Source organism: Macaca thibetana, chromosome 1 (genome assembly GCF_024542745.1).
Source record: "Macaca thibetana thibetana isolate TM-01 chromosome 1, ASM2454274v1, whole genome shotgun sequence".
Classification (NCBI taxonomy): Eukaryota; Metazoa; Chordata; class Mammalia; order Primates; family Cercopithecidae; genus Macaca; species Macaca thibetana.
This window is the reverse complement of record NC_065578.1, coordinates 8,824,805-8,847,353: the sequence shown is the minus strand read 5'-3', so window position 1 is coordinate 8,847,353 and position 22,549 is coordinate 8,824,805. Positions and strand designations below refer to the sequence as shown.

Genomic DNA, 22,549 nt, shown 5'->3' with positions numbered 1-22,549 from the left:
CACTGGGGCCTGAGGGTGGAGGGTGGGAGTCAGGAGAGGATCAGGAAGAATAACTCACAGGTACTAGGCTTAATACCTGGGTGATGACATAATCTGTATGACAAATCCCCATGCCACAAGTTTACCTATATAACAAACCTGCAAGGTACCCCTGAACTTAAAAGTTACATGAAAAAAAAGGAAAAATGTAACACTCAAGAAAAAACAACAACAACAACAACAAAACCCACAATTTATTTACCCTCTTTCTTGTTGATGAAGATGAAGGCTGGTTTCTACTTCTCTTGGTTACTTTTTTTTTTGAGATGGAGTCTTGCTCTGTCGCCCGGGCTGGAGTGCAGTGGCCGGATCTCAGCTCACTGCAAGCTCCGCCTTCCGGGTTCACGCCATTCTCCTGCCTCAGCCTCCCGAGTAGCTGGGACTACAGGTGCCCGCCACCTCCCCCAACTAGTTTTTTTGTATTTTTTTTTTAGTAGAGATGGGGTTTCACGTGTTAGCCAGGATGGTCTCGATCTCCTGACCTCGTGATCCACCCGTCTCAGCCTCCCAAAGTGCTGGGATTACAGGCTTAAGCCACCGCGCCCAGCCGACTCTTGGTTACTTTTAACGATGCTACCGTGTATGTTCTTGAATACATCGCCCTGTGTTTATCTAAGAGTGCTGAGTGTTGCCCAAGAAAAAGACGACGGGAACCACATATGTAATGTCCAGCTTACCAGAAGCCATTTTAAAAAGAGTGAAAAGGCTGGGCTCAAGGTGGCTCATGCCTGTCATCCCAGTGCTTTGGGAGGCCAAGGTAGGAGGATCACTTAAGGCCAGGAGTTAGAGACTAGCCTGGGCAACATAGTGAGAGTCCATCTCTACAAAAAAAAAAATTAAAAATTAGCCAAGCATGGTGGAGTGTGCCTGTAGTCCCAGCTACTTGGAAGCTGAGGTGGAAGGCTCACTTGAGCCTGGGAGTTTGAGATGCTATGATGGCTCACTGCACGCCAGCTTGGCAACACAGCAAGATCGTGTCTCAAAAAAAGAAAAAAAAAAAGGAAAAAGAAAAAGAAATTAAAAAAAAAAAAGAGTGAAAAGGCACAGATAAAATGAAGCTTCATTATGTATTTTATTTAACCCAATATATCCAAAAGATAGTCATTTTAACACATAATCAATAGAGAAAATTACTAACGAGATATTTTGACATTTATTTTGGTATCGAGTCTTTGAAATCTGGTGTGCGTTTTAAATTTGGAGTGTAGTGCAATTTCATTTCTAGATTATCTATCATCAGAAATACTTGATCTGAGTGTAGATTTTATACAATCTACAGGTTCACAGACCCGGGTTGTTTTCTTTTTTTTTTTCCTTTTCTGTTGAGACAGGGTCTCACTCTGTTGCCCAGGCTGGAGTACAGTGGCCCAATCGTAGCTCACTGAACACTCCAACTCCTGGGCTCAAGCGATCCTCCAGCCTCAGCCTCCTGAGTAGGTGGGACTACAAGCTTGCGCCACCATGCCCTGCTAAATTTTTTTTTTGATACAGGGTCTTGCTATGTTGCCCAGGTTGGTCTCAAACTCCTGGGCTCAAGTGATCCTCCTACCTCGGCCTGTCTTAAGTGCTGGCATTACAGGTGTGAGCTCCTAGCCAGATCCAGTTTGTTCTAAACACACTTAAGGCTGGGCGTAGTGGTTCATGCCTGTAATCCCAGCACTTTGGGAGGCCAAAGCAGGTGGATTGCTTGAGTTTGAGACCAGCCTGAGCAACATGGCAAAACTCTCTCTACCAAAAATAGAAAAAAAAAAAAAATCTAATAAATGAACCATACAGCAATTTTAAATTAAATTAAACGTTTTAAAATTCCATTCCTCACACTACCCACATTTCAAGTCTCAAGAGTCACATGTGGCATCACCTATGATAGGTATAACCACATCATTAACTTTACTAAATATCACCGCATTGTCCCTAAGACGGTGGTGCCTGTCAGCAATCCCAGAACCGTGGTATGGTGATCAATCTCTAGATCTTCGTCAATACTTGGTATTGTCAAATTTACTCCTTTTTGCCAATCTGATGCGAATGAAATTATCTCTTGTTTTAATTTGCATTTCCCTGATTTTCCATAAAACCTTTATTTTCTGCAAATAGCCTACTTACTATAACCTTGGCCCATTTTCCTGTGGGGTTACTTATTTTTTTTAATGGTTTGTAGGATTTCTTTATGTATTCTAGATTCCATTCCTTTGTTGACTGAATGAGTGGGAAATATTTTCTAATGAGTCACTTTTTTGCTTTGCTTATGGTGTGTTTTTGGTGAGCAGAAGGTTTTTTGTTGTTGCTGTTTTGTTTTGTTTTGTTTTAGGAGACAGAGTCTCACTCTGTCATCCAGGCTGGAGTGCAGTGGCGCAATCATAGCTCACTGCAGCCTCAACCTCCCGGGCTCAGGTGGTCCTCCCAACCTCAGGCTCCCAAGTAGCTGGGACTACAGGCATGTGCCACTACACCCCTTTTTGTGTGTGTGTGTGTGTATTTTTAACAGAGACTTTTTAAAAATATATGTTTTTAATAGGGACTAGTCCCAAACTCAAGTGATCCACTGGCCTCAGTCTCCCAACGTGCTGGCATTACAAGCATGAGCCATCACGCCCAGCCTGGTGAGTAGAAGTTTTTATTGTTGATGCAGTCAAATTATCAATCTTTGTCTTTATGATTTATGATTTTTATTATTTAAGAAAAGACTTCTCTACTTAAAGATCACATTCTCTTGGATTTAAAAGACTTGTAAAAATAGTTGAAAAGAAATATTTGGTTTAAGGCAGGTGTTCTTTGGGTGGCAGCACTGACTGGGCCCAGGCCTCACCATCAGCTGGACCCCAGCTGCCCTGAGGAGCGAGAGCTGCACATCTCTAGGCGCTGCCACTGCTGATCACCACTTCCTCTGATTGCAAAACCACATCCTACTTTGGGTTCCTCTTGCTGAGAATGGCCAGACCAAAGTCTTCCTTTGTTTCAAAACTTGGGGGATCGGCTGGGCGTGGTGGCTCACACCTGTAATCCCAGCACTTTGGGAGGCTGAGGCAGGTGGATCACTTTCAGCTCAGGCGTTGGTGACCAGCCTGTGAAACATGGCAAAACCCTGTCTCTACACAAAATATAAAAATTAGCCGGGCATGGTGGCTCACGCCTGTAGTCCCAGCTACTAGGGAGGCTGAGGCTGGAGGATTGCTTGAGCCAGGGAAGTGGAGGTTGCAGTTAGCTGAGATCGTGCCACTGCACTCCAGCCTGGGCAAGAGTGAACCCGTGTCTCAAAAACAAAACGAAACAAAAAAACGACTTGGGAGAGAGTCAGGAATCCTGGAGAATCCACTTACGATATGAAATGGGCTTTGACCATGCTTGGAAAGTCAGGGGCAGCTTTGGCCACTCAGTCTGGTGAGGCCCAAGATGAACACATGAGGCATGAGCTCCCAGGGACTCCAACCCTCAGCCTGGGTTCCAGGAAAATACACCCCTCACTCTCCTGCCTCTTAGCACTCTGGAAATGAAGTCTTCAACTACACCTTACCTAAATGGGATATAGGGAAATACTTTCACAGAAAACCTCATTCCTAATAGAGAAAGTCTCAGACTGGTCTGTACAGGACATCAAATGCCAGGTCCTGTCACCACTGAGACAGGACAGGAGAAAGTAGAAGTGCCTTCCCTCTGTCTGGGCCAAGAACCTCTCTCTAGCACAGTGGCCAACCAGCCCTGACTCTTCCCTGAATGAAGCCCAGAACCATAGCTCTCCAGTATATATGGGACAGAGATGCCAGTGAGTACAGGGACTTCGGAAATGTCCCAAGAATGCAAACCAGAACAACCACTTTGGAAAACCGTTCGGCAGTATCTACTAAAGTTGAACATGCCTATGCCCTAGGACCCAGCAATTCCGCTCCTAAGTATACACTGCAGAGAAATGCAAATACATGTATATTTATCAAAAGATACAGGCAAGAGTGTCTATGGCATCACTATTCATGATGGCTCCGAAGTGGAAACTTCCCAAATGCACATCAACAGAATGGGGAATGGCAAAATAATGTGTGGCACTCTCTCTGAGCAGAATGTTATATAGCAATGAGAATGAACAGTCTACAAGTCCACACAACAGTACCAATGACTCTCACACACATAAAGCTGGGCAAAAGAAGCTGCCCAAAAAAAAATAGGTGCTCATGATTCCAGCTGTACAAAGAAACAAACAGAGGCAGAATTAATAAATCTATGGTGGCAAAAGAAGAAATAGGGGTTACCCCAGGTTTGGGGGAGAGTGACTAGAAGGGTGCATGGGAGGCTCCTGGGTGCTGGTAACTTTATGTTTTTGTTTTTTTTAAATCTGGGAGCTGGGGACTTTTCAAAAACTCAACACACTCAGTCCAAGTGGTTCTGATAAGCTGACTTCACTCCTAGCTACCTGGATAGCCTGAGACTCAGACACAGCCAATCAGGAGCCTGAGTTTGCCCGGGCCATGGGGATTGGCTTGGAGGTGGGAATGAGACTTAGGCCTAGCCAATCACTGCATGTTATCTCCCTGACTATAGGGTTCCATATGACTATCAAGTCAGTCCAATGGGTTTTGACATCTAGGCTTCTCTGGGACTACTTCTTGGGGTAGCAGAAATGACGGACTGTCTACCTAGAGCTGCTAGCAACTGTTTGCTGTCTTTAGGGGCAGAACCTGAGAAGAGACCAACACAGAGGAAAGCGGGGCTAAAGCAGACAGTACAAGCCTGGGTCCTGAGGACGAACTTTGATTCCCTGGATCCAGCCATGCCTGAAGCTAGAGTCTATCCCTGGACTCTTTAGTTTCACCAGCCAATAAACCCCCTCTGCCTTTTTTCTTTTTTAACTTACAGCAGTTTGAGCTGAGTTTTTGGCCGCTTACAGCTAAAAACATCTATTTTCATTACTGCAGCTGCACTTCCATTTTTAGAAACTTCTAGTGTTCAAAAAGTTCTTTCCCTGACCGGGCACGGTGGCTCATGCCTGTAATCCCAGCACTTTGAGAGGCCGAGGCAGGTGGATCACTTGAAGTCAGGAGTTCGAGACCAGCCTGATCAACATGGTGAAATCCTGTCTGTACTAAAAATATAAAAATTAGCCGGGCGTGGTGGCATATGCCTGTAATCCCAGCTACTCGGGAGGCTGAGGCCTCGCTTGAACCTGGGAGGCAGAGTTTTTGCAGTGGGACGAGATGGCACCACTGCACTCCAGCCTGGACAGCAAGAGCGAAACTCTGTCTCCAAAAAAAAAAAAAAAAAAAAAGAAGGAAAGAAAAGTTCTTTCCTTGGAAGTGGACCTGCCTCTGAGTCAAACTCGGATCGATCTCTGTGCTGCCACCTAGAGGCACACAGAGGAGTCACAGGACCACTGGATGGCGGCCCCATCAGGCCCTAAGGCGTCTCTTCAACCCAGGCATTCCCCAAACCACTCACGGTTCTCCCCGTGATACAGTTTTTAGACCCTTTTGCCACAGTGTGATACTCCAAGCTAACAAGATGTTCCAGGGCAGCACTTTGGGAGGCCAAGGCGGGTAGATCACCTGAGGTCAGGAGTTCGAGTCCAGCCTGGCCAACATGGTGAAACCCCATCTCTACTAAAAATACAAAAATTAGCCAGGCGTGGTGGCTCTCGCCTGTAATCCCAGCTACTTGGGAGGCTGAGGCAGGAGAATCACTTGAACCCAGGAGGCAGAAGTCGCAGTGAGCTAAGATCACACCACTGCACTTCAGCCTGGGCAACAGAGCGATACTCCATCTCCAAAAAAAAACCCCCAAAAAACAAAAACAAGATGCTACAGACAGGGCCTGGCAGGTCGAGCTGTAGAAGAATGTTCTGGGCACCGAGCTCCTATTTGCTTAGCCTAAAAGTATTTCAAGCTCCCCCACTCTCACCCCAAGGCAGATTTTTGGTGGCCACATCACTGAACTCATTGGCTGCCAGCCCTCCAGGGATTTTTCACAGTAAGTCAGGTTCTCCCTGCCTGTACAGGAACATGAATTTCCTGATCTAAATGAAGGAATTCACAATTATCCTTGGTAATTTCATCTTGTGAACATAATTGGCTCTCATATCTTATTGGATTTTTTTTTGTTTTTTTGTTTTTTTTTTAAGACAGAGTCTTGCTCTGTCACCCAGGCTGGAGTGCAGTGGCGCGATCTCTGCTGGCTGCAACCCCCACCTCCCAGGTTCAAGCGATTCTCCTGCCTCAGCCTCCTGAGTAGCTGGGATTACAGGGGCCTGCCACTACGCCTGGCTAAGTTTTTGTATTTTTAGTAGAGACAGTTTTTTGCCACATTAGCCAGGCTGGTCCTGAACCCCTGACCTCAGGTGATCTGCCCGCCTTGACCTCCCAAAGTGCCAGGATTACAGGCGTGAGCTTTCTTGTTAGCTTTGATTTGATGTTTTGTCTCTGTCACTCAGTCTGAGGTAGATTCATTTATCCCACCAGTATCTATAGAGCCTGATTAAAGTGCCAGAAATTACCCGAGGTGCTGGGGATCTCGTGGGAAAGGGACTCAAGTCTTCCAGAACTGGCCACTACAGCTGGAGCAGGGGGTGGTGGGCGTGGAGGGGAGGGTGTGGCACGAGCAAGTCGAAGAGTTCAACTGGGCTGGGTTTTGCAGAGCCTTCAGAACAAGGACTGGCACCTACGGCAGCCCGGGAGGATTTTAGGTGAGGGAGTGTGGGATGTGATTTTCATCCACAACTATGCTGCTGGCTGCGGTGTGGAAGGACTGCGGAGAAGCAGGGACGAAGAGGAGTGGGGGGCAGGGGAAGAAACAGGTGCCACCAATGACAGTGGCTTGACCCAGAAGGAGACGCCACTGGAGAGCAATAGAATCCAGACATACTTAGATCAGAGGGACCCCTGGGGGACGGTGCAGGAGGAAGTGAGGACGACAGCCAGGTTTGGGCTTGGGAGATGGGAGTGGTGGTGGGAATTTACTGAGACGTGGAAGGAAGAGATTTCTGGTGGGATAAGAAAGCCAGAGCCGCATTTTAGACCAGATGAATCTCAGCTGCTTAATGAACATCCACATAAAGACTGCCAGGGGCAAACTCCCCAGTCGGAGAGCTGGGGACAGATCTGTGGAGTCAGCAGGCTACGGTCAGATGTGGAGCCGGGGGGCAGGTGAGATGGCCTAGACACAGAGAGGGAAGCTGCGGTAGCATCATCCAGTGATGGACTGTGACCAATCCCTCTTGACTCATCCAGAATCCTGAGGCATGACTTCTGTGTCCACATCTAAGTCATTCATCAAATATCCAAGGAAACAGGATAAGAACACAATTCCTTGCACCTTCCCACCTCCTGGCCAGCATGATCCACAGAAACAGCTGCGCAAAGCGGAGCCCTCCTGCACGCGGGGTTCTCTCCAGGACACCATGCCACCCTGACAATCTGTCCTGAAATGTTCCCCTTGGTCCTCTTTCTGGAGCCCAAGGTTGAAGAACGGGTTCCCAGCTGTGAACATCTGAGGGATCTGACCTCAGCTACTTGGGAGGCTGAGCCACGAGAATCACTTGAACTGGGGAGGGGGAGGTTGCAATGAGCCAAAATCACGCCACTGCACTCCAGCCTGGGCAACAGAGTGAGACTCTGTCTCAAAAATAAATAAATAAATATTTTAAAATTAAATAAGTTAAAAAGAAAACAAATAGATAAACAAGATGTTTCAGGTAGTAAAAGCACTGGAATATAATAAAAAGGGGCTTGCAGGGAGCGCTTCCTTTGGATGGCGGGTCAGGTGAGATCGTTCTGAAGTTGAGGCTCAAGTGAGAGAAGGATCCAGCAAAAAGCCACGAAATAGGGTTCCGGGCAGTGGGGACAGAAAGTCCAAAGGCCTGAGCTGGGTGTGGTGGCTCACGCCTATAATCCCAGCACTTTGGGAGGCCGAGGCAGGCAAATCCCTTGAGGCCAGGAGTTCAAGACCAGCCTGGCCCATAAGGTGAAACCCTGTCTCTATTAAAAAACACAAAAAAGTAGCCAGGCATGGTAGCACACACCTGTAATCCCAGCTACTTGGGAGGCTGAGGCAGGAGAATCCTTGAGCCTCAGAGGCGGAGGTTGCAGTGAGCCAAGATTGCACCATTGCACTCCAGCCTGGGCAACAAGAGTGAGACTCCGTCTCAAAAAAAAAAAAGTACAACAAAGGCCCTGAGGCAGGAGGCAGGTGCCTGAAGTCAAGGGCCTGAAGTGGGGTGACTGGGAGAGACAGTGAGTCTGACCCTGCAGGGCCCTGTAGCCATGGTGAGGAGTCCAGGTTTGGTTATCAGTGCAAGGAGAAATCATTGGAGGGTTTTAAGCAGAGGACTGAGGCGGCCTGATTTTATGCTTTACAAAGATGGCTTTGGCTGCTGTGGGAAAATGGAAGGGAGCGAGGCCAGAATGGAAGCAGGAAAGCAATGAGGAGATGTGTGCAGGACCCAGGCAAGAGCTGGCAGGGCTGGGTTGATGAGGGGACGTGCTGGGCTCACATGCCCCAAAATGCCCAAACTCATCCCAGCAGCCTACTCTTTTTTTGGCATGGGACACAGAGAGGGTCTCGTTCTATCACCCTGGCTGGAGTACAGTGTTACCATCATAGCTCACTGTAGCCTTGACCTCCCCCAAGCTCAAGAGATCCTCCCGCCTCAGCCTCCCAAGTAGCTGGGAATACAGACACAAATCACTGTGCAGAGCTTTATTTATTTATTTATTTTGTAGGGGCAGGGCCTCCCTATGTTGCCCAGGCTGGTCTCAAATTCCTGGGCTTTAGTGATCCTCCTGCGTCGGCCTCTGAAAGTGTTAGGATCACGAGCATGAGCCTGGCCTCCAAAACAAATATTTCTGACCTCTACTGCTGCCATCAGAAAAAAATAAGCCAACTACCCTGAAAAAAAAAATGTTATTCCCACCATCTCATCATCATCCTAGTTCACGGCCCACCAGGGAAGCCACAGGCCTGCACCCAGGTGGAGGCCTCAGATACTACACATCAAAATCAAGAGAAAGAAACATCCACGGTCTCAGACCTGGTAACTTTGGGAATTCGGGGATTATCCTAAAGAAGCAATTCAAAAGTCAAAAAAGCTCTATACACAAAGATATTCATTGTGGTATTATTTGTGAAAGGGATAAGGAAATGTCTAAATAAATGAATTAACTCAATGAAACTGAACGCGGTCATCAAAATGACACCTGGGCAGACTACACAACACTGCAAATATTCCACACATTGAGTGCACAGACATTTATCATTGTGACATATGCTTGTTGATAAAGCATTTTAGAAAGCATAGAAAGGCCGGCCATGGTGGCTCACACCTGTAATCCCAGCACTTTGGGAGGCCGAGGGAGGTGGATCACCTGAGGTTGGGAGTTCGAGACCAGCCTGACCAACATAGCAAAACCCTGTCTCTACTAAAAACACAAAATTAGTCGGGCGTGGTGGCGCATGCCTGTAATCCCAGCTACTTGGGAGGGTGAGGCAGGAGAATCGCTTGAACCTGGGAGGCGGAGGTTACAGTGAGCTGAGATCATGCCATTGCACACCAGCCTGGGCTATAACAGCAAAACTCCGTCTCAAAAAAAAAAAAAAAAAAAAGGCAGCATAGAAAAAATGAAATGTTATGAATGAATATGGATATCATAATAATTTTATTATTTTAATTTTATAGGAAGGTTATGCAAATACATGGTTTTATTTCTTTTTTCTTCTTATTTGAGACAAGGTCTGGCTCTGTTTCCCAGACTGGAGTGCAGTGGTGCAATCTCGGCTCACTCTGCCTTCCAGGCTCAAGCCATCCTCTCATCACAGCTCCCCAAATAGCTGTGACTACAGGTGCATGCCACTACACCCAGCTATTCCTTTGCATTTTTTGTAGAGACAGAGTTTCGCCATGTTGCTCAGGCTGATCTCGAACTCCTGACCTCAAGTGCTCCACCCGCCTCAGTCTCCCAAAGGGCTAGGATTACAGGTGTGAGCCACCGCGCTCAGCACTTTTTTTTGTTTTAGAGACAGGGCCTCACTTTGTTGTCTATGCTACAGTACAGTGGTGTGATCATGGCTCACTGCAGCCTTCAACTCCTGAGCTCAGTGATCCTCTCAGCTCAGCCTCCCCAGTAGCTGGGACTACAGGTGCATACCACCATGCCCAGCTAATTTAAATTTTTTTGTTGTTAAAAAAATAATAATAAAATACACTTTTTGTTGTCTTGAGATGGGTTCTCACTATGTTGCCCAGGCTGTTCTCAAACTCCTGGGCTCAAGCAATCTTCCCACGCTGGCCTCCCAAAATCCTGGGATTACAGGCGTGAGCCACCGTGCCTGGCCACAGTACGTGATTTTTAAAATTAATTAAAACTAAAACTCTTACAGTAAAAAGTAGCAGTCCTCTGACCTCCATTTCCACATATATACCACACCCAATACATTTCAGTTGCTTCTTTAAGTATTTATCTCTATATTTCCATTTTTTATTTAAAATTTTTGTTTTTATACCTCAGGCAAAATTAAAAAAAAAATTTACGAAAATAGAGACAAGGTCTTGCTATGTTGCCCTGTCTGGTCTTGAACTCCTGGGCTCAAGTGATCTTCCTGCCTTGGGTTCCAAAGTGTTGGGATTACAGGCGTGAGCCACCCCACCGTCAAATTTTGACTTCTTACCTTAGAAAATTAGTTTGTGCGGCCGGGCGCGGTGGCTCACGCCTGTAATCCCAGCACTTTGGGAGGCCGAGGCGGGTGGATCACCTGAGGTCGGCAGTTCAAGACCAGCCTGACCAACATGGAGAAACCCCGTGTCTACTAAAAATACAAAATTAGCCAGGCATGGTGGCACATGCCTGTAATCCCAGCTACTCGGGAGGCTGAGGCACGAGAATCGCTTGAACCCGGGAGGCCGAGGTTGCGGTGAGCTGAGATCACGCCACTGCACTCCAGCCTGGGCAAAAAAGAGCGAAACTCCGTCTCAAAAAAAAAAAAAAAAGAAAATGAGTTTGTGGGCCAGGCGCTGTGGCTCACGCCTGTAATCCCAGCATTTTGGGAGGCCACAGTGGGTGGATCTCTTGAGCCCAGAAATTTGAGACCAGTCTGGGCAACATGGCAAAACCCTATCTCTACAAAAAAGATAAAAAATAGGCCGGGCACGGTGGCTCAAGCCTGTAATCCCAGCACTTTGGGAGGCCGAGACGGGCGGATCACGAGGTCAGGAGATCGAGACCATCCTGGCTAACACGGTGAAACCCCGTCTCTACTAAAATACAAAAAAAATTAGCCGGGCGAGGTGGCGGGCGCCTGTACTCCCAGCTACTCGGGAGGCTGAGGCAGGAGAATGGCGTGAACCCGGGAGGCGGGGCTTGCAGTGAGCTGAGATCCGGCCACTGCACTCCAGCCTGGGCAACAGAGCCAGATTCCGTCTCAAAAAAAAAAAAAAAAAAAAGATAAAAAATTAGCTGGGCATGGTGGCATACACACGTAGTCCCAGCTACTCGGGGGCTGAGGCAGGAGGATTGCTTGAGCCTAGGAGGTTGAGGCTGCAGTGAGTCGTGATCGCACCGCTGCACTCCAGTCTGGGTAACAAAGAAAGACCTTATCTCAAAAAAAAGAAGTCTTTAATGTACTTTTCATTTGAATGACAATTTCCCTCAGAATTAATTAATTCTCAGAAATTTAAAAGCATTGACCCATTTTCTTGTAGTTTCTTTTTTTTTTTTTTTTTTGAGACTGAGTCTCGCTCTGTCACCGAGCTGGAGAGTGCAGTGGCACACTCTTGGCTCACTGCAGCCTCCACCTCCTGGGTTCAAGTGATTCTCCTGCCTCAGCCTCCCAAGTAGCTGGGATTACAGGCACATGCCACCACGCCCAGCTAATTTTTGCATTTTTAGTAGGGACAGGGTTTCCCAGCCTGTCTTATAGTTTCTACTGCTGCTTTTGAAAAGTCCAAAGCTGGGTGGGGCGCGGAGGCTCACGCCTGTAATCCCAGCACTTTGGGCGGCTGATGTGGGCGGATCACAAGGTCAGAAGATCGAGACCATCCTGGCTAACATGGTGAAACCCCCGTCTCTACTAAAAATACAAAAAATTAGCCGGGCGAGGTGGCGGGCGCCTGTAGTCCCAGCTACTCGGGAGGCTGAGGCAGGAGAATGGCGGGAACCTGGGAGGCGGAGCTTGCAGCGAGCCGAGATGGCGCCACTGCACTCCAGCCTGTGTGACAGAGCGAGACTCCATCTCAAAAAAAAAAAAAAAAAAAGTTGAGTCATCTTGTTCTCTGATCTGTATGTGGCCTTTTTTTGTCTGATGACATTTAGTAACTTCTCTCTTATCTCTGGAGTTTTGAAAGTTCGTGATGATGTCCCATAGTGTGGGCCTTTTATTATTCACGGTATTGGGTACTACTTCGAGACTGTTTAAAAGCAGAAATGCCGGCCGGGCGCGGTGGCTCACGCCTGTAATCCCAGCACTTTGGGAGGCCGAGACGGGCGGATCACGAGGTCAGGAGATCGAGACCATCCTGGCTATAACCCGGTGAAACCCCGTCTCTACTAAAAATTACAAAAAACTCGCCGATCGATGTGGCGGGCGCCTGTAGTCCCAGCTACTCAGGAGGCTGAGGCAAGAGAATGGCGTAAACCCGGGAGGCGGAGCTTGCAGTGAGCTGAGATCCGGCCACTGCACTCCAGCCTGGGCGACAGAGCGAGACTCCATCTCAATAAAAAAATAAAAATAAAAAAAAGTAGAAATGCCTTCAGTTCTAGAATGGTTTCCTATATACTTTTCCTTCCTCTGTTTCTCTTGCCTTTTTTTCTTGAGTTCCTATGTGGTGCATGTTGGGTCTCCTGGACCGAAGTCAATTTTTTCTATATTTTCTTTCCTATTTTCCATCTCTTAAGTCTTTGTGTTCTACTTTCTGGAAATTGGTTTTTCACTCTTCCAACTCTTCTGTTGAAATTTTCACTTCTGCTATTTTTACTTCTGCTATCTTAATACCTAAGAGCTTATTATTTTATGAATGTGCCTTTTTTTCCCAAACCATGTTTGTGACTTCTCAAATTTTTGTTTGTTTGTTTGTTTGTTTGGGTCTCTGTCTTTCACACTAGAAGTCTCTCTCTGTCTCTCTCTTTTTTTTTTTTTTTTTTTTTTGAGACAGGGTCTCACTCTGTCACCCAGGTTGGAGTGCAGTGATATGATCACGGCTCACTGCAGCCTCAACCTCTCAGGCTCAAGCAATCCTCCCACCTCAGCCTCCCAAGTAGCTGAGACCACAAGCATGTGTCACCATGCCTGGCTAGTTTTTTATTTTATGTAGAGAGAGGATTTCTCTACCTTGCCCAGGATGGTCTCAAACTTCTGGGCTTAAGCAAACCTCCTGCCTCAGCCTCCCGAAGTGCTGGGATTACAGGCATGAGCTACCACGTCTAGCCTGTAAATCTCATTCTATGTGGGATGGCCCTTGGCTGCCCATTCAAATCTAAGGGAAAGGCACTAACCCTGCTTGTACACAGGTAGGGCTAGTTGCTCAGTAGGCTTCAGTGTGAAGTGACAAAGCAGTAAGCTGGCTTTTCTTTATTTTTTGAGACAGAGTCTTACTCTGTCGCCCACGCTGGAGTGCAGTGGCACGATCTTGGCTCACTGCAACCTCCACCTCCCAGGTTCAAGCTATTCTCCTGCCTCAGCCTCCTAAGTAGCTGGGATTACAGGCGTGCACCACCACGCCCAGGTAATTTTTGTATTTTTAGTAGAGATGGGGTTTCGCCCATGTTGGCCAGGCTGGTCTCAAACTCCGGCCTCAAGTGATCCTCCCCCCTCGGCCTCCCAAAGCACTGGGATTACAGGTGTGAGCCACCGTGCCTAGCAACAAGCTGGCTTTTCAACAAGGTCCCCCTCAATGTCAATATGTAACAGTTATTTTTTTGTGTGAGATCAGTTTGCTCAGACAGAAGTTCTCCAAGGGCCTGCCCAGAGGCTGTATGGAAGCTGTGGTATTCGGGGAGCCACCCAGGAGATGGTCTCCCTGCTCGACACAAACTCCTCTCCTGTCCTGGGCTGGGCTGACCTCTCTGAAACACTGCCTGCCAGAAACCTGCCACCTGCTGGGGTGGGGAAGGGAACCATCTGGCTATGTGGCCTGGGTGGGTGGTCTGTCACCCTACCATGCTCTATCAAGTAATCTTCCTGCTTCCAACCACCTTTCAAAGCACTCCATCCCCAAAGCCCCCATTCCTTTGCCTTTTCCACCTGCTTCCCCCATAGCCCAAGACGTTCGACATTCTCCACTCAGTTTCCCACTCGCCTATCGGTTTCTTGTCCTGCAAAGGTTTTGTTCATATTTGTTCATACCACCGTCCTCAACCATTTACTTTTCTGTTTGTTTTTTTATTTACATTTTTTTGGCCGGGTGCGGTGGCTCACACCTGTAATCCCAGCACGTTGGGAGGCCAAGGCGGCCAGATCACGAGGTCAGGCGATCAAGACCATCCTGGCTAACACAGTGAAACCCCGTCTAGCCGGGCGCGGTGGCTCAAGCCTGTAATCCCAGCACTTTGGGAGGCCGAGACGGGCGGATCACGAGGTCAGCAGATCGAGACCATCCTGGCTAACCCAGTGAAACCCCGTCTCTACTAAAAAATACAAAAAACTAGCCGGGCGAGGTGGCGGGCACCTGTAGTCCCAGCTACTCGGGAGGCTGAGGCAGGAGAATGGCGTAAACCTGGGAGGCGGAGCTTGCAGCGAGCCGAGATCACACCACTGCACTCCAGCCTGGGCGACACAGCGAGACTCCGTCTCAAAAAAAAAAAAAAAAATTTACTTTTTTTCTTATTCCTTTACTTTCATTTTAGTGGGATTTTGAAACAGAGCAGAGAGATACATATACATTCAATTGTTACGTTTATGTCAAAGTCTATAATAATACTTACTAATAAATAAAAATCAAGTTTTAAAAGGTGCAGACACAGGTTGGGGCACAGTGACTGACGCCTGTAATCCCAGCGCTTTGGGAGGCTGAGGCAGGTGGATCCCTTGAGGTCAGGAGTTCGAGACGAGCCTGGCCAACATGGCAAAACCATGTCTCTACTAAAAAAAAAAAAAAATTAGCTGGGCATGGTGGCGCACACCTGTAGTCCCAGCTACTTGGGAGGCTGAGGCAGAAGAATTGCTTGAACCCGGGAGGCGCAGGTGGCAGTGAGCCGAGATTGCATCATTGCACTCCAGCCTGGGTGACAGAGCAAGACTCCATCTCACAAAAATGAAATTAAAAAATAATAATAAATTAAAGATACAGATAGAGTTCTCTCTGAGGGGTTTGGGGGAGGATACTCCAACAAGGAAACAGTGGTTTTCTCTGGTGCAGGGTGGGGTGGCGGTAAGATTATAGATGAGTATGCTTGTAATTTTTGGTGTTTTCCAAACTTGACATTAATTTCATATTTTTATAAATAAAAAAGCATGAGGATTAAAAATATTATTAAAAGACATTTTCTGAGACAAAGATCAAGTCACTATAAATAGATGTATGGAAGAAATTCTAATCCTCCAACAGGGGTCTACATGATCTATGGCTTCTGCTTATGTGCAGAGGAGCGCTGGGGTTCCAAAGAAGCACCGCAGGCCTTCAGAGGTAGGTGGGAGCGGGATAGGATGCTGAGCAGAAGGAGTTCTGGGCTAGTTTCTCTTATAGTGGCTCTCTGTTTTGATCTGGTTTACAGGTTAAAATTCTGCTTTATATTTTTATTTTATTTTATTTTATTTTTTTTGAGATGGAGTCTCACTCTATCGCCCGGGCTGGAGTGCAGTGGTGCAGTCTCGGCTCACTGCAACCTCCGCCTCCTGGGTACAAGTGATTCTCCTGCCTCAGCATCCCGAGTAGCTGGGATTACAGGCGCCCAACACTACACCTAGCTAATTTTTTGTATTTTTAGTAGAAACGGGGTTTCACCATGTTGGCCAGGCTGGTCTCGAACTCCTGACCTCGTGATTCGCCCATCTTGGCCTCCCAAAGTGCTGGGATTACAGGTGTGAGCCACCGCACCCGGCCTATGTTGTGATTTTTAAAAAGAGATCCACAATCATCAAACAAGTTTGGAAAGTACCAACGAAGATCTAGAGAAAATGAGGCTGAGGTTCAGGAAAAAGCCTTTAAGGACGACACCACACTCTAACCCCCGCCCCTTTCCATCCTGAAATGACAGTATTGGCTCCGGTGGAATTCTGGGTACACACAGAATACATTATGCACCGAAAGAGCTTGCAAGGGGACCGGCAGGTCTCGCAGTCATGGAGCTCACAAGTCAGACCCAGCTATCCCAGGCTCCCAGATGGTTGTATGTACCCAACGTCCGGCCAGTGTCGGTCTCTGGCCTCAGTGTCCTCATTTGCACCATGAAAGGACTGCATTCATCTTCTAAGCTAATGTCCCAGAAACTCCAGAGCATCCTCTTACTGAGACAGTGACTGCCAGCTCTCTGGAGACACAGAATAGTCCCACCTAGGGACTCCTTGAGAAGCAATACAGAATTATAAAACTCCAATCCACTTCCTCCAGAAAACTTTTAATATTTCTCTCCCCAGTCTGGCCAGCCCAACGTTACCATGGCCAGAGTGAGTCAAATACCAAATGCTGCAGCTTAATAACGGGCTCCAGGACTCCTCAAAGCAAAGCCATTCCTTCTTTTCCCAGGCAGCAGTATCTCTCTCCTGGGACTGGCTGAGGTCTAGTTCACTTCCCCGTTCATTCGCTCCTAGCACCAATCTGGGTCACTCCCTTCCTTTGGGCATGCTAGTCCTACGGAGAAGTCTTCCTTTGGCTGGAGAGTCGGGGAGGATGGGTTTTGTTCACATTCTTAACCTATCTACAAAATAACATCTCCTTTCCCTTCCCCCACGCACTTGGGCCATTCCCCCAACCTACCTCTCTGGAATAGTCCAAGAAAGACCAACAAAGCCCCCTCCGCCTGGCAGATTAAAGATGCTTTAGAATCAATGAGTGTCATCCCGCCCTGGCCCGACTCCTCATCTGTTGGAAAAAAAAGAAAAGAAAGAAAGAAAACTATTTTAACAAGAGAGAATTTCAGAAACCTGTGCATTCTCTTATAAGACGTTAGCTCAAAATCAACTGCCTCATCTCCGTCTCTCCTTTTTGCAAACCAATCACATTCCACTTGATCGGCCTTTCTTGCCATCTGCGTCAATGCCACCCCCAGCTCCCTTTGGTGGTACTGAAACCAACCACAGGAGCATTTCCAGTGCCTGGAGCAGGAATGTGCACTCAGATGACTCAGATCGTTTTTAGAGCTGTTTGTTGGTTTTGTTTGTTTTTTGAAAGCAAAGTAATTGATCTGAGCCAAGCCTGGGTTCGAGTTCCATTCGATGGGTGCAAAAAGCAGGTTGGTGAACTTGAAATCTTTATTCCCCATGTGGATCTGTTTTCAAGGCCCAGGTCTAAAGGAAAATCCATCCCCTATTGGGCTGGAGATAAAAAGGAAGAGTGTGAGGGGAGAGGCCGCCCACTCCTTGCATCTGTGGTGCTTCTTCCCCCACCTCAGCCGCTCCGGGAAATAATAGAACCCCAAAGAGGGAAAAAAAGACACTAGAGCACCAGCCCAGTCTAAAGACCCAACCCCTTCTCCCAACCCCAGGCCCTGGGCATAGCTACCTCCACAGCTGGGAGACTTCAGCCCAGAGCCCACTAGGTAGGCTTAGGTTTAGCACAAAACCAAAACCACCGGCATCTCCAAGAGTCAAACAGCAGAGCCCTAGGAACCCGCTGGAAAAGGCAGTTGCAGGAACACATTTCCCAAGGACCAAGCTGGAGTCCTCCCTGCGGCCTCCATCCCTGTAAAGATACTCCAGGGACCCTGCTGCGGGAGCCCAGGCATGTGGGCTCGGATGCTCCCTTCCCTCAACATCCAGGAGAGAGTGGCAAGCACTTCGCAAGGCACTGCCACCAAACAGGAGGTCAGCACCAAAGGCTAAGGAAGAAATCCCTTCCATTGCTGACCAATTAAGAGACTGGCTAATACCCATTACCACGACAAATTATAGCAGCTCCGGCACAGGGTAATGAGACATGTTCATAAGGAAAGCCCTTTCAAAACAGGAAAGACAAAGCAGAGGGAGCCGAGAAGGAAGAGAAGGAGAGAATTCGTCCTCAGGAATTCGGGTCAGGAAATAAGGAGCCAGGACAAAATCCACAAGAGGGCGGCCAGGGAGAAAGCGCTCCCCTGGGGAGGAAGCCGCAGGACCTCAGGATCCGGGTCTGCCACCCTCTAGCCCCCACCCCGGGTTCAAGGGCACAGCTCAGGAGGGACAGAGCGCAGGAGGCTTGGTCCCGAATCGGGGGCAGGGGGAGGGGAGGACGCGCACAGCCACTGCTGGGTCCCCGACAAGTAAACAGCCTGCCCCGAACAGGCGCGTCCTCGTGCGAAGCCCGCTGGAGGCCCCACGGATCCCATCAAGGGCAGCAGCCGAGAAACCTGGGATTCCCGACCCCCGGGGGGCACAAAAGGAAGCAACCAGATTAGGAGAAGAGAGCGTCGCGCGGCCCACAGCTGAGAATCCCACCGCGAGCGCAACCCCCTGCCTCGGCCCCTCCAGCCCCCACGGCCCCGGACCCCTGATCACCTCCACCGACCCTGCCCACCCCGCCCCAGGCGGACAAAGCCCGGGGCTGGGCGGGGTGGGACGCCCGGCGTGGCTGGGGGCGGGGCACGGGGACCCCGCAGACGCCCGCACAGGTGGGCTCCGTACCGGGTGTCGGTGCCGGGGGCGGGGCCCGATCTCCCTGGAGACAGTTGCCCAGGGGACACAGCGGGCGGGTCCCGGAGTGACGGGAGGACGCCAGCCTCCGGGCAGCGGCGCAGGGCCGGCGGGGGCCGGAGGGCAGGCCCGCCGCGCGAGGTGCAGGCGAGCGGGGCTCGGCGGAGGGGCGCGGCCCGGGGCGGGGCCGGGACTACGGGCAGGCGGGGCGGGACGCCGGCTGGGGGCGGGGCATCCCCGGGGCTGGGGCGGGGCCGGGGCCGGCCGCGGCGCGGGCACCGTCGGCAAATTCTCACACCCCCAGCCGGGAGAAGCGCCGGAGCGCACACCGGAGGCGGAGAGCGGAGTGGACGCTACAAATCCTCCCCGACCCCCGCTGTTCTCGCCCGGAGGCCCACGACGCTGCCAGGCGGGGCCCTTGGGGTTCGCGCCCTGATCCCCAGAGCAGCCGCGGGACCCCGACGGCGGCGCGCGCACCCTGGCTCTGGCCTAGGTCTCGCCTTACAACCAATAAATAGAAAGCGCCACCTGCAAAGCAAGGGAGGGCTGGTCGTCCACCAAACTGCTTTCCGCTCCCCGCTTTGCAAGGCATCCGCAGAAAGGGCGGGGTACTGGACCCAGGTCACAGAACCGGAGCCAGGCTCACCCGACTAATTGGCCAGCCCGGGCTCTGGGCTCAAATCCAGCCTGATGGCTGTTCCCCAGCTGATGGGCCTTTCCATCGGGCGTTCACTTATATATGAGATTTAGAAAATAAATGAGTGTACCCAGGACTTTCACTAATGCATCTACCCATTACAACAGGCGGTGTGCGTGCAGTAACAACGCCGAGACAATCCTTGCCCTGCACTTAAAAAAAACCTCTGGGCGCTCCAGTGTTTTTGTTTTTGAGACAGGGTCTTGGTCTGTTGCCCTGGCTGTGGTGCAGTGGTGCGATCATAGCTCACTACAGTCTCTACCTCTCTGGCTCAATCGATCCTCCCACCCCAGCCTCCCGTGTAGCTGGGGCCACAAGTGCGCACCACCTCACCTAGCTAATTTAAAAATTTTTTTTTGTAGAGGTGGGGGTCTAACCATGTTGCCTACGCTGGTCTCAAACTCCTGGGCTCAAGCCATCCTACCGTGTCAGCCTCCCAAAGTGCTCGACCAGGTGCTCCAGTTTTTATCCAGGCATCTACACTGTAAGGTAGATGTTGTTCTCCCTTGGTTGTGAGTGGGGAAGCCGAAGCTCAGCGCGCAGGGACTCTTACCCTCATGCACTCACACAGACAGTGTCTGCACAGCCTCTTGGGCCGAGCTAGCCCTGGCACCAGTTTGGTTTGGTGCTGAACCTATACCCTTCTTGCTCTGCAAGGGCCCATCTCCCCTTAGAATATTCTTTTGGGTCCACAGCCCAAGACTTAAACCTTTGCCATGGGGAACGCAGAGGAGGAAGCGGAGTGCGAGCACCAGAATCAACCCTGGCATGTCCCGCGGAGTGGGAGAAAGTGGTTTGAACAACACTCCTTGGTGGTCCTAATTGCTGCACGTGAGGTCAAGGCAGGGCCCGCCCATCCCAGGCAGATGAGCCCCAGGAGTCTTCCTCGTGCCTGCGAAGACGGCAAGGAGAAAACACGGCCGGCCGGAAGCCCCCCGAGAATCTCGAAGAAGCCCGGAATGAAAGGACCAGGCGGCTGGGACCCGGAACTCCCCAGTCAGGGCGCGCGCAGCCCAGGCCTGACGCTTCCCTCCGCCCTCGGCGGCCTCTGCGTCCTCCCAGCACCCGGCAGCCCTGCCAGGGGTCCCGGATGCCCAGAGCACCCCAAGGAGGAGAGAGAAGAGGGGGGGCCAGGGTGGGAGGGGACACCCCTCTTCCCTGGCCGTCCCTAGAAGTCACACACAGACATTCACTCAAAAAGACAAGCTTGCATGCAGATGCTCACACACAGACACAGGCGCAATCATGTAAACGGACACACAGAGACCACTGACGCTCGTGCTCATACACGCGCTCTCGCTCTTCACACCCTGCACCAGGCGGGCACTCACCTGCCCGCACCCTTGCTGTGCTTTCGCAGATCCCGGGACAGGGCGGAGCCCGGGCCGGGGGTTGGAGACCGCCCCCGGCCCCGCCCCCCACGCTCTCCCACCTCTCCCTCCCTCCTCCTGTCCTCCGCCTGCGGGAGGGGAGCGGTGCAGCAGACATCCGAGGGCAGCTGGGAACCCCTGACCCAACTGGCGGGTGAGTCAGGCCCCTTGCAGGCCACCCCGGACCCCCCAGGGCGGGGGATTTCCCCAAGATGAGCCATCAGCCACCGGAAGTCACGCCGGACCTTGGATGGGCAGACAGAGGCTGGGAGGAGTTCTGGGTGCAGAGCCCCAAACCTGGTAAGTACAATGATCCCGGGGCTAGGACGCCAAAGAGATTTTCCAAAGGGCAAACGCGCTTCAGAGGTTCCTCCACCCCTATTCGCCACGTGTGGGAGCCCTCCTCCCCAGCGGCCCCGTCCTGCAATCGTCCCCTGGCGTGAAAACTTCCCTTTATCTTCAGCATGGGTGGAGTGAAAGTCAAGCTCAAACACAAGGTCCCCATCAGCAATGGAACCCAATGATTCGCTGGGGGTTCAAATTGGGAATGTCAGGCACGGGTGTCTCTGAAGCCCAGAGAAAATTCCAAGAGTCTTTGAAATGGCAAAAGCCCCCAAAAGTCACTTTCCTGTATTGCCATGATGAACTGGAACTGCCCTGACAAATTCCAAAAAGATAGAGACCATAATAAATTGTTTGGAGAAGAATTAAAAGAGTGAATACAGATGCATGGACAATCTCTAGAACAGTGCCTGGCGCTCATATTAAGTATTGGCTGTCACACATGGATAACAGACACAAGGAGACCAAGTGACTTGCCCCAGGTCGCACAACTAGTTAGTGGCAGAGATGGAGGAAAAACCAGTCTCTGATTCTTTGTTCAGAGCTCAGGTACCTTAAATCCTTTCTGAAATTGAGAGTATAAATAATTTAGTGGATAAATAAATGAATTTGACCACTGTTAAATATTAGAGTAGACCTGGAACAGTGGCTTACACCTGTAGTCCCAGCACTTTGGGAGACCAGGGCAGGAGGATCACTTGAGCCCAGGAGTTCAACACCAGCCTGGGCCACATAGTGAGACCCCATCTCTATTTTAAAAAGAAAAGAAAAATCAGAGTAAATTAAGGTGGGCATGGTGGCTCACTCCTGTAATCTCAGCACTTTGGGAGGCCGAGGTGGGAGGATCATTTCAGGCCAGGAGTTTAAGAACAACCTGGGTAAAACAGCGAGACCTCGTCTCTACTGGAAAAAAAAAAAAAATTAGCCTGGCATGGTGGCATTTGCCTGTAGTCCTAGCTAGTTAGGAGGCTGAGGGAGAAGGATTGCTTGGCCCAGGAGTCTGCAGTGAGCTATGATGGAGCCACTGCACTCCAGCCTAGGTGACAGAGCAAGACCTTGTCTTAAAAAAAAAAAAAAAAAAAAAATCAGAATAGAGAAATTAGATTCCTGCCCTTCTACTTGCTACTAAAAGGGCCAATCCTCTTGTTAAATCCCCAAACAGAAGGCAGGAAACCAAATGAGCCTCTGCTCCCACTCACTGGAGCCCTTGTTCCCTTCAAGGAGCCCTAGAAGACCTGACACTTTGTGATGTGTGATTTCATCACTTTTGCTGTGATGAAATCTCAACTTCTCCCAAACGCTCACCAATATCCCAGCCTCCAACCTTGCTGGAATTCTGCTATTCTTTTTTTTTTTTTTTTTTTTTGAGACA

General features: G+C 49.8%; 1 protein-coding gene across 10 annotated transcripts in view; it reads right to left on the bottom strand.

Moving 5' to 3' along the window:
• Positions 1-22,549, bottom strand: part of PIK3CD (phosphatidylinositol-4,5-bisphosphate 3-kinase catalytic subunit delta) — a 99,371-nt gene that overhangs the window by 20,765 nt on the left and 56,057 nt on the right. For 7 of the 10 annotated variants that reach the window (XM_050788047.1, XM_050788033.1, XM_050788042.1 and 4 more), the window contains one exon: positions 16,922-17,026. The exons of 1 other annotated variant lie outside the window; for it this stretch is intronic. The gene's annotated coding sequence lies outside the window, so the exon portion shown is untranslated. Of the gene's footprint in view, positions 1-16,921; positions 17,027-18,759; positions 18,938-22,549 lie in introns of those variants that run through there. 2 more of the 10 variants (XM_050788069.1, XM_050788022.1) reach the window with 2 other exon arrangements.